Here is an 11,782-nt window from a genome sequence, read left to right as displayed (position 1 = left end):
ACGGCGGCTGCCTGGGGACCAAAACGTCTCTAAGGTAAAGTTGCAGCCTGAAGCGATTTTTTGACCCCCGACACTTAATGGGCTGTGGAAGACCCGGATGTGTCTGGGACTGGCCGAGGTACCCATTAACGCGCCCCCGCTAAACCATCCCCCTTCTCCGTTCAGGACTGGACCTCGCGAACGCCAATCAACACTTCTCCAGCCACTCTCTCCTCAAGGGTGGGGTGAAGCCCCGGCATCACGTCTGGTATTGGCACGGCTCAGAAAAGGAGGGCGGGGTGGCCGGCTTGGGTCACCCAATGGGCGTCGTGGCGTGTGGGTGAGGCGGAGCCGAGGCGCTTGGCAGCTGCCCAATCAGCGTCCTTGTTTGTGTGGTGCCGCCGCCGCCGGTGCAGCCGCCGCCGCCGCCGCTGCCCCCGTCTGTACCGCAGTGTCTGCTCCGCCCGCCCGGCCCGGCCCGGCCCGCCCCCCTCCCCCACCCCCGCCCCCGGTCCCGTCAGCGGGGTGCGGAGCCCCCACTGTGCCGTCGCCGCTGCCTTCTTCGACGCCTCCGTCGCCGCCCGAGCAGGCGAGCTCGCCGGGGAGGAACACCGCCACCGCCAGGTGAGGAGCTCCGGCCTAGGCCAGCCTGGCCGGCCGCCCGCCCGCCCGCACGCCCGGGGGTGGGTGGCGAGCAGCGACGGAGGGAGGGAGGCGGGCGGGCGGGCCGGCTGGGAGGAGACGCTGGTGGCGGAGGTGGGGGAAGGGAAAGGTGGCGGGGCGGCGGGGGGAGGGGAAGCGCCCGCGAGCCGACGCCCGCCCGCGCGCCCCCGCTCGCGCCCCCTCCCCCGCCCGCGCGCCCCCGCTCGCGCGCCCCTTCACCCCGTCCCCTCCCCCGCGCCGCGCGCGCCCCGGGCTCTCCCTTCGGCCTCGCGCGCCCCCAGCTCGGGTCCCTTCATTTTTTTTTTTTTCTTTTTTTTTTTTTTTTTTACTCTTCTCTCTCCTCCCCTCCTTCGCGCCCGGGTTCCCCCGCCATCCCCGCTTTCACTCACTGCCTCATGCCCGCCATGCTCCCCTTCTTTTTCTCTCTAGTGCGCCCCTCCCTTATTATTATTGTTTTTTAACTCTCTCCACCTCCCCCCAAGTGGTGCCCTTAGGGTGCGGGGGCCGCTCCCTGCGCTCCGTGTTGTGTTTGCCGGCAGATGGGACCCACGGGGTGTGTTGGGAGTGTGGGGGGATCCCGAAGGGTGAAGGCAGCACGGGATCAGGAGCGCAGAACCACCTCACGCCTTTATTCCGTCCTCGCCCCCGGGTCCCTCGCTCTCCTAGAAGGAGCAGAAGGAACTGTCTGCGCCCGGGTGGCTACTTCCCGTGGGTGGCGACTGCGCCGGCCCCTTCCCTACGCGGGGTGGCTGGGGGGGCACCCTGGATCTGGCTGCTAGTTCAGTGCCTCGGGGTTAGCCTTCCCTCACCAAGCCGGGACTGAAAGTACTTTCTGCCTCCCCGCTCCCTCTTTCTGATTAACCCGAGTGAAGGCGCCCCTGCGAGTGCAAAGATGCAGGTGTGCCCCGTTTCTGGGGGCTTGGGGTGAGCTTTCCTCCTTCAGGAAGGACTGGGAGGCTCTTGGGAACCGGCTCCAGCAGCCACTTCCCTCCAAAGACGCTCGGGCTGGCGCGGAGGTGGAGCTGGAGGAGGCCTCGGTGGTGAGTGGCCTGCGGGGCCACCTGAGCTGGTTGTCAGGCTGGGCCCTTCCCGGCTGCTGGAGAAGCGCGGAGCGTCCGGGCAGAGTCGGCCTTCTCTGATCATGTTTGTGTGCAGGATTGTGTGTGTGTGTAGTGATACTTGATACATTCCAGCACAGCTTCAGAAAGAGCAGTGTTTCCAGGTCAAACTGCAAAAAGAGAAGTTCAGCCTTGTGGTTGTTGAAGAGCTGGTGCTTTTGCGGTGTTTAGGACATTTTCCCTTTCCCCAAATCTGTGTTTGAATAGACAGTGGGTGCCTGTGGTGCTAGGTGAGAACCCCTCACCTTTGCCTGCATGCCTTCCCTGCCCCCGTGCACAGCACGTCCTGCAGCAGCCTAGTGTCTATACGTTGCTGATGAGCCTGTTTGGGAATTAAGAACTTCGTTGCATTTTCTTTGATACATTGACCCAAACTCTTCCTTGAAGACTGGTAACTTGGTTTCTTGCCTTAAGTGCTGGGCGGGTCTTGATACAGTAGTATCCTAGAGAAGCTTTTGGCAGTGCCTGGTTGGGGAAGAGGCTGCTTCTGGAGAAGCCCCCCGGGGTTTCTTGGGGGGAATGCCGTTACCTCTTGGAAATGGTGCTGTGCTTTTTTGTGACAGCTGTTCATCCACGGCTGTTTGGGGATGGGCTGGGTCAGTTAGGTTAATTAGCTTTATAAGCAAATTGGTTGTAAGAATAACTACTTAATGGGAGTACTTAGCTCCGGATGGGCTGTCCCTGTTGGTTTTTTAGAGAAATAGTTTTCAGTCTGGTGGCAGTGGTAGTCATTGTAGAACAAAGTAGATCGGTACTGACAGGATTCAGAAGTCCGGAACTGTAGGCTGAAGGACCCAGTTTGAGAAGAATGAGGCTTACCAACTTTTGTCCTCTGCGTTGGTGAGAACGTTTGTGACGAGGGGAGTGGTCTGTGGCTGACAACAGCATCCATCTTTATGACAGTGTGGTTTGCCTTCCCTGACTGTGTGTAATGTCTGTTAACTTCCTGTTGAGAGAACGTTCCTACAGGGGTTGAGTAGGGTTCCCCGCCAGTACTTGTCTAGGAACAGTGTTAACCTGAGTCCTTGATCAGGCCTTTAAGTGTAAGCCCAGGCAGTATCGTTTACAGCTGTGTGATAGGAGAGGGAGGTGTGAGAAGTTTTTTCCTGAACTTCACAGCTTTAAAATACTTTGAAGAGCCTGTTTGCTGTCCCGTCCTTGATAAGATTTTTTTCTCTTCTCAGTGTTATCTATGTATTTGGTGCAGGCTGGACCAGGCTAGAGCTCCAGGTAGGACAGCAGGGACGAAAAGGTGTCAGTGGGTAAAGGTATCCCAGTCGTGCTGGGACCTGGGGTTCATCCTACTTGGAAGCACTGAGTCCCTATAAGCAGATGTGCATGTAAAGCACACCTCTTATTTTAGTTTGTTAATTCAGTTAATTTTCTTTTTTTTTTTAAATTTTATTTTAAATTCATTAATTACATTGTATTATGTGACACAGTTTCATAGGTACTTGGGTTCTCCCCACCCCTCTCCAAACCCTCCCACCATGGTGGATTCCTCCACCTTGTTGCATAACCACAGTTCAAGTTCAGTTGAGATTCCCCCATTGCAAGCATATACTAAACATAGAGTCCAGCATCTTATTGTCTAGTCAAGTTCAACGGCTTCTTAGGTGTACCCTCTCTGGTCTGACGACAGAGCCAGCAGAGTATCATCCCGATCAATTAAAAGCTCCAACATACCTTCAGCAAAAATTTACATCATTAATTCAGTTAATTTTCATTTCTTAATTCTTCCTTTCCTCGTTGACCTGCCAAGCTGGAGATGCATGCGTGAGGCAGCAGCAGCAGGGTTGTCCTGGGGTCTGGGCCCCGGAGCATGTTCTGTAGTAGCCACGCTGCTGGGAGTCGTGCTGCCCGCAGCCCCTCTGCACTTCTGGCAGGAGGCTGGTGTGGCTGCCCTCCTCGAGCAAAGCCAAGCCACCTTTGGTTGATTGTGACAACTATTCAGAGAGTCGTGAGATGTGAGCTGTAATTGGGACTGAGAGATTGAGGGACTTCTTTTCCAGACTTGTGCAATGCTTATTGAAGTGCTGCTTCATTACATATCAAGGCAAAACAACCAGGCATTTTCTGAGGTTGTTTGGAGGAAAAGAAAAAAAAAATGACACACACCCACATTGGCTGGAAATCTAGTCCTGGTGTAAAGCTGTCGGTCAGTCCACCTTTTGCTAAGGGAAAAATCCAACCTATCAGACAGTGCCACACAAAGTTGCAGTTCCCCTGCTGTTGGTTAACCCTGGGTAAAGATATATAAGGAAGTTCTGTTTCTGTTGAAAAGGATTGGTTTTTGGGAGAAAGCTTCTGATAGCCATCTTGTCTGGTTCCTACTGTCACCTCTGAAGCTTTTCCTAGGACAGTGGTTGGGGCTTTAGGTGGCTCTAGACAAAGCAGAGCGTCTCTTCTTCGTGTGTAGTAGTGGTGACTGCCTCTGAGAATAGGCCTGACTGGAAGTGAACCTCCTTCTCAGAGTCATCTTCTGCCTTTATCCTGTGGCTATATGAAGTGTTCTAGACTAGAGCATACTCTGCTGGCTGCCCCCTGGGGACTCATGCTGACGCGTAGCCCCTCTGTGCTCAGCTCAGAAAGCTCCTGTTGCTCTCTGAGAAGGGTATACCAGCTGTAGTTGACTAACATTCATCCAGTAGAGGGGGAATGTCAGTAGACCCTAACCTGAGATACTTAGATGGGGCCTCAGTAATGTTTTGTGTCTCCCACAAAACTCCCTAACCTGCTGTAAATTGCTGTCAACTGGCAGGAAGCTTAAAAGAGTTTGAGGTGGTAGCACCAGATGAAACAGATGAATAGGAACATACATTTTGTAAGTTGCTACTTTTGAGATGTGAAAACGGTCAAACCCCAGACCTCAGAGGGTCACAGTAATTGCAGAAGTGCCTTTCACAATATATGGACTTTTTTAGGAGGGGAATTTAATTATGTATGTGTGTTTCTTTTTGAAGATTTATTTTTATTGGGAAGTCAGATACACAAAGAGGAGGAGAGATAGAAAGATCTTCCATATGCTGATTCACTCCCCAAGTGACCACGAATGTCAAAGCTGAGCTTATCTGCAGCCAGGAGCCTCTTTGGGTGTCCCATGTGGGTGCAGAGTCCCAAGGCTTTGGGCCATCCTCAGCTGTTTTCCTAGGCCACAGGCAGGGAGCTGGTTGGGAAGCAGAGCTGCTTGGATTAGATCCTGGCACATGCAAAGTGAGGACTTCAGCCACTAGGCTACTGAGCTGGGCGCAATGTGTTTTGAGTCACACGTAACAGGAGGATCTCTATCTACTGGTTCACTTGAGTCAGGCTGAGGCTACACACTTCTGAGCTGCTTTCAGGTTTTCCTTGTGGGTGACTGTGGTTCGTCTTGAAGCATTTCCTGTTGCTTTCCCAGGCCTTTACCAGAGAGCTGGATGAAAAGTGGAGCAGTGAGGGCATGAACTGGCACCGTAGGATGCCAGTGTCACAGGTGGTGGCGTCACTGGCTGTGCCCTAGTGCTGGCTCACAAGACATTCTTTCTGGTGCCTTTACTGCCTGAGTAGTATACATTTTTATTTATTTATTGTTAAAGATTTATTTTTGTCGGGGCTCGGCAGCGTGGCCTAGTGGCTAAGGTCCTCGCTTTGATCCCATATGGCTGCTGGTTCTAATCTCGGCAGCTCCACTTCCTCTCTATCTCTCCTCCTCTCAGTATACCTGACTTTGTAATAAAAATAAAATAAATCTTTAAAAAAAAAAGATTTATTTTTGTCAAAAAGTCAGATATACAGAGAGGAAGATCTTCCATCCACAAGTGACTGCCATGGCCGGTGCTGTGCCGTCTGGAGCCAGGAGCCAGGAACTTCTTCCAGGTCTCCCACACGGGTGCAGGATCCCAAAGCGTTGGGCCATCCTTGACTGCCTTCCCAGGTCACAAGCAGGGAGCTGAATGGGAAGCAGGGTGCCGGGATTAGAACTGGCGCCCATATGGGATCCTGGGGCGCATTCGAGGCGAGGACTTTAGCCGCTAGGCCGCCGTGCCGGGCCTGGTTTCTCATTTTCAAACTTGTGTTTGTTTTTTTTTTAAATTTATTTATTTTTATTGATAGATACACAGAGAGAAGGAGATACAGAGAGAAAGATCTTCCATCTGCGGGTTCACTTCCCAGATGGCTACAACAGCCAGAGCTGATCCTATCTGAAGCCAGGAGGTTCTTCTGGGCCTTCCACATGGGTGTAGGGTTCCAAGGCCTTTGGCTGTCTGAGCTGGATGGTAAGTGGAGCAACTGGGATTAGAACCAGAGCCTATATGGGATCTTGACATGTGCAGAGTAGGACTTTAGCCACTAGGCTACCGTACTAGGCCCAGACTTAGTTTTCTTTCAGAATATAAGACAGTCTTTGTAATGGTTGATTAGATCTTTTTGAGAGGCAGAAAGAGTGTTTCCCACTGCTAGTTCACTCCCCAATGTCCACAGTGACTGGAACTGGAGTAGGCCTGGGCCAGGCTGGATCCGGTCAGCCAGAAATGCAGTCAACATGTCCCATGTGGCTGACTGGAGCTATCACTGCTGCCTCCTGAGGTCTGCACTGGCTGAAGCAGGCTAAGAACCACATCAGGGTTAAACCTGCACTCCAGTGTGGAACATTTAATGTGTTCATCCCTAGGCTAAACACCTGTTCCTTTCTTTCTCTTACCTTTTTGATCTGTCATTCTTGGTCAGTCCATTTCAGCCACATCAGTTTATTTCTTGAATAAATTACTTACACTGTTTATCTTAGCACTTTTATAGCAGCTATTCCTTACAGAGATAATATGAGCACAAATGGCCAAATTCCACACTTCCTTCAAGTCTTCACATGTATGTCACTATCTCAGTAGGACATTTTTCTACTTTTGTTGGAGACTGGACCTTCAGGGGCAGGCATTTAGTGTGCTGGTTAAACCACTTCCTGGTATGCCTGCATCCCACATGGAGTGTCTTGGTTTGAATTCCGGCTTCCTTTCTGAATCCAGCTTTCTGCTGATATGCGTCCTGGAAGGTAGCCGATTATGGCTCAAGTAGACGATTCTCTTTTATCCGTGTGGGAGACTTAGGTTCTAAGTTTTGTAATCCTGGCTTTGGCCTCACCCAGGCTAAGTTGTAGATGTTTGGAGAATGAATTAGTGAAGAAAAGATCTGTCAAATAAATAAATAATTGTATCTTCAGCTCCCTTTCCTCAGTCCTAATTGCCCTGTGTTTTTCCCCCATGGCCTTTAACATTTGTTATATTTATTGCTTATTGGTTCCCCTCCTATGATATAAGATCTTTTTTTTAAAAAAAAAAAGATTTATTTATTTTATTACAAAGTCAAATATACAGAGAGGAGGAGAGACAGAGAGGAAGATCTTCCATCCAATGATTCACTCCCCAAGTGAGCCACAACGGGCCGGTGCGCGCCGATCCGAAGCCGGGAACCTGGAACCTCTTCTGGGTCTTCCACGCGGGTGCAGTGTCCCAAATCTTTGGGCCATCCTCGACTGCTTTCCCAGGCCACAAGCAGGGAGCTGGATGGGAAGTGGAGCTGCTGGGATTAGAACCGGCGCCCATATGAGATCCCGGGGCGGTGTTCAAAGCAAGGACTTTAGCCGCTAGACCACGCTGCCGGGCCCATGATATAAGGTCTTTGAAGACAGGGATTCATATCCTTGGTAAGGATTTTGGTTTTCTGATTAGTGTCTAGTGTAGTGCCCAACAAGCAATTAATATTTAGTGAATATTTGATCAAGTAGGAACAGTAATAACTTGTTTTTCCAACTTGTTTATTATGAAGGTGTGAATGTGGTAAGCTTAACATGGGGGTCTTAAAATGTCTTGTGAAGGGTGAAGTATTTTTTGAAGTATTTAAATAATGGTGAAATGATTGCTTTCCCATTGAACATTTTCACTGTGCACTTAATTATTGAAATACCTTCATGTATATTTGCATGAATTATATCTCTTCTAAACTCCATGTCTTTGTGTATCTTTGTGTATACATGCCCACTGTGTATCCCACTGGCACCTCAAATTCAATATTCCCAACAGCATCTTCTCCACTTGTGTGATTTGTGGAATCAGATCAGATAGAGAAAGAAAAAGAAACACAGAGAATCCAGCGCCATAGCTTAGCTGCTAAAGTCCTTGCCTTGAATGTGCTAGGATCCCATTAGGGTGCTGGTTCATATACTGGCTGCTCCACCTCCCATCCAGCTCTCTGCTTGTGGTCTGGGAAAACAGTCGAGGACGGCCCAAAGCCTTGGGGCCCTGCACCCAGGTGGGAGACCCAGAAGAGGCTCCTGGTTTCATCAGCTCAGCTCTGGCATTTGTGGCCATTTGGAGAGTGAATCAGCAGATGGTCGAGCTTCCTGTTTGTCTCTCCTCCTGTCTCTTTAAAAAAAAAAGACACAGAGAGAAGCAGATATTTTATATCAGTTGGTTCACTCTCCCAGTGTCCAAATGCCTCCAGCAGCCAGGGCTGGACTCGGCCAAAGCCAGGATCCTAGAACTCCATCCAAGTCTCCAACATGGGTGGCAGGGGCCTAAGCACTTTGAATGTCACCTTTTGCTTCCCAGGAAACATTAGCAGGATGATGGATTGGAAATGGAGTAGCGGACCCAGTGTAGTAGCCTAGTGGCTAAAGTCTGCTTTGCATGTGCCAGGATCCCCCAAATGGGTACCGGGTTATGTACCGACTGTTCCACTTCACATCTAGCTCCCTGCTGGTGGCCTGGGAAAGCAATGGATGACGGCCCTAAACCTTGGACCCTGCACCCTTCCGCTTCTGTCTCCTGGCCTCGGATACACTCAACTCCGGCAGTTTGGGCCGTTTGGGCAGCTTGGGGAGTGAACGGGCAGGTGGAAGATATTCTGTGTGTCTCTTTGTAAATCTGACTTTCCAGTAAAAATAAATAAATCTTAATACCAAAGTTTAAGTCAGATTAAATAATGACATATATATATAAAAGTGGAGTAGCTGGGGCTCGGATTTGCACTTTGATATTGGATGTGGGTATTCCAAGTGATGGCTTACCCTGGTGTGCCAGAAGCCTGCTCCTACTTAAACATCTCAAAACAGTTTCCCTGGGCCCGGTGCAGTGGCCTAGCGGCTAAAATCCTCACCTTGAACACGCTGGATTCCGATATGGTCGCTGGTTCTAATCCCGGCAGCCCTGCTTCCCGTCCAGCTCCCTGCTTGTGGCCTGGGAAAGCAGTCGAGGATGGCCCAAAGCTTTGGGATTCTGCACTTGGGGAGTGAATCATGGGATGGCAGATCTTTGCCTCTCCTCCTCTCTGTATATCTGACTTTGCAATAAAAATAAATACATCTTTAAAAAAAAACAGTTTCCAATTGGTAAAAGATAAAATGGAAATTTTGCAAATGTCCAAACCTCTCCTCCACTAAAAGGGGTTATTTAAAGACAGAGTGTGAAAGGAACACAGTTCTTCATCACTGGCCGCAGCATCTGTGTGTGAGTTAGGTTGAAGCCAGGAACGTCATCCTGTCCTTCCGAGGGGTGTGGCTCTTGGAACACCTTCCCAGGCACATTAGCAGGAGCCTGGGTCAGAGGCATAGTAGCCAGCCTTAGATTGGTCCTCTGAAATGGGGCGGGGAGGTGCCAGATCTCCCTCTTTCTCAAACTATACTAACTCTTGTATTTTATTCACTGTATTCTCTCATCCAAGTACTAACCAGGTCCGACCCTGCTTAGCTTCCTAGATTAGACGAGATCAGGTGCGTTCAGGGGGGTATGACTGTAGACTGTTCACTGTATTTTTTTTTCTTTAAAGATTTATTTATTTTTATTACAAAGTCAGATGTACAGAGAGGAGGAGAGACAGAGGAAAATCTTCCGTCCAATGATTCACTCCCCAAGTGACCACAACGGCTGGTACTGTGCCGATCTGAAGCCAGGAGCTGGGAGCTCTTCCGGGTCTCCCACGTGGGTGCAGAGTCCCAAGGCTTTGGGCTGTCCTCGACTGCTTTCCTAGGCCACAAGCAGGGAGCTGGATGGGAAGTGGAGCTGCTGGGATTAGAACCGGCTCCCATATGGGATCCCAGTGCATTCAAGGAGAGAACTTTTAGCCGCTAGGCCACCGTGCCGGTCCCTGTTCACTGTATCCTAAAGCATCCTCGTTTCAGGAAATATGCTTCCATTTCTTGACTCTCTCTAGGCTCTCTGAGTTAAAATAGAGATGTATGGGGCCCAGCCGCATGGCCTAGCAGCTAAAGTCCTCGCCTTGAACGCGCCGGGATCTTATATGGGCGCCGGTTCTAATCCCGGCAGCTCCACTTCCCATCCAGCTCCCTGCTTGTGGCCTGGGAAAGCAGTCAAGGACGGCCCAAAGCTGTGGGACCCTGCACCCGCGTGGGAGACCCGGAGGAGGTTCCTGGTTTCTGGCATCGGATCGGCGCGCACCGGCCCGTTGTGGCTCACTTGGGGAGTGAAACATTGGATGGAAGATCTTCCTCTCTGTCTCTCCTCCTCTCTGTATATCCGGCTTTCCAATAATAATAAAATCTTTAAAAAAAAAAATAGAGATGTATTGTTCTGTCTTCCTTCACCTTTGATTCTGTATATACTTGGTTTTTTTTTAAAAGATTTGTTTATTTTTATTACAAAGTCAGATATACAGAGAAGAGGAGAGACAGAGAGGAAGATCTTCAGTCCGATGATTCACTCCCCAAGTGAGTCGCAACGGGCTGGTGCTGGTGCCGATCTGAAGCCGGGAACCAGAAACCTCTTCCGGGTCTCCTACGAGGGTGCAGGGTCCCAAAGCATTGGGCCGTCCTCGACTGCTTTCCCAGGCCACAAGCAGGGAGCTGGATGGGAAGTGGAGCTGCCGGGACCAGGACCGACGCCCATATGGGATCCTGGCGCATTCAAAGCGAGAACTTTAGCCACTAGGCCACGCCGCCGGGCCCCTGTATATACTTGTATTTGACATTTAGCTAGTTGATCTTTGTGTGCAAATCACTAGCTGCTTATAATTTACCAAGAAACTCTTGTCCGTTTTTAGGCATTTGGTTAATAAATTTATTTCTGAAAGATTATTTGTTTGAGAGTCAGTTAAGGAAAAAGGGAAAGACAGAGAGATATTCCATCTCCTGATTCACTCCTCACAGTAGTTGGGGCTGGGTCAAGATGAAGTCAGAAACTTTTCAGGTCTTCCACTTAGGTAGCAGGGATCCAAATACTTGAGTCATCTTTCGCTGCTTTTCTCAGATCTTTAACAGGGAGCTGGATCAGAAGTGGAACAGCCATGTCTTGAACTGGTCCTTGCATGGGATATCAGCATTGTAGGTGGTGCTTAATCCTCCTCACCACAGTGCCAGCTTCCATCAGGTAGTATCTATGAGAAAAATTTACAATATCACATGTAACTTTTTTTTCAGTTATGGAAGTGAAATATGCTGTGTTAAACTTGAAAAAAAAAGAAAGGGAGTGGTAAGGGTGGTGTAAAAAATGTGTCACAATGTCACAGTGACTAAAAGTGTAACTCAGCATTGGAGGTGAGAGTGTGTAGCTCTGGGATCCTGAAAGTCCAGGGTTGCAGTCCTACCACGACTTAATTTTAAAATCTTGCTCTGTGCCTGGCAGATAGTAGCTATCAAGTAAGTATTAGTAATTTTTAGAAAAGATAGTGGTAAACTTGGCGTGTGTGTGTGTGTGTGTGTGTGTGTGCGCGCGCGCGCATACGTGTATGAGAGAGAAAGAGAAAATGAACATAATAAGAGAGAATGAACCTAACAAGTTTTGCTGTTTTAAAGTTCAGTGGTGTTAAATGCATTCACACTGCTTGGTTACCGTTAGTCTCTTGAGCTTTATTATTTTCCCAAACTGAAACTCGCCTGATTAAATAGTAACTCTCGTTCTCTGCACCACCTGCTTGTGGCAGCCACCATTCTGTTTCTGTGCATTTGACTGCTATAGCTACCTCATACGTACATGGAAATCCTGTGGTGTTTGCCTTTAAATGTGGCTGTGTTTCATTTGCACTGTCTTCCATGGTGT

General features: G+C 49.7%; 1 protein-coding gene across 2 annotated transcripts in view; it reads left to right on the top strand.

Annotated features, from left to right (window-relative positions):
• The first annotated feature begins 361 nt into the window (after window positions 1–361).
• GATAD2B (GATA zinc finger domain containing 2B) overlaps window positions 362–11,782 on the top strand; it is an 81,586-nt gene continuing 70,165 nt past the window's right edge. Inside the window, exon 1 of one of the 2 annotated variants that reach the window (XM_058660294.1) lies at window positions 362–603. The gene's annotated coding sequence lies outside the window, so the exon portion shown is untranslated. The remainder of the gene's footprint in view (window positions 604–11,782) is intronic. The other variant, XM_058660295.1, reaches the window with a different exon arrangement.

The sequence above is a fragment of the Ochotona princeps genome, chromosome 2 (genome assembly GCF_030435755.1).
Source record: "Ochotona princeps isolate mOchPri1 chromosome 2, mOchPri1.hap1, whole genome shotgun sequence".
In the NCBI taxonomy this organism is placed as follows: Eukaryota; Metazoa; Chordata; class Mammalia; order Lagomorpha; family Ochotonidae; genus Ochotona; species Ochotona princeps.
The sequence above is the reverse complement of the archived record's forward strand: the minus strand, read 5'-3'. Positions and strand labels throughout refer to the sequence as shown.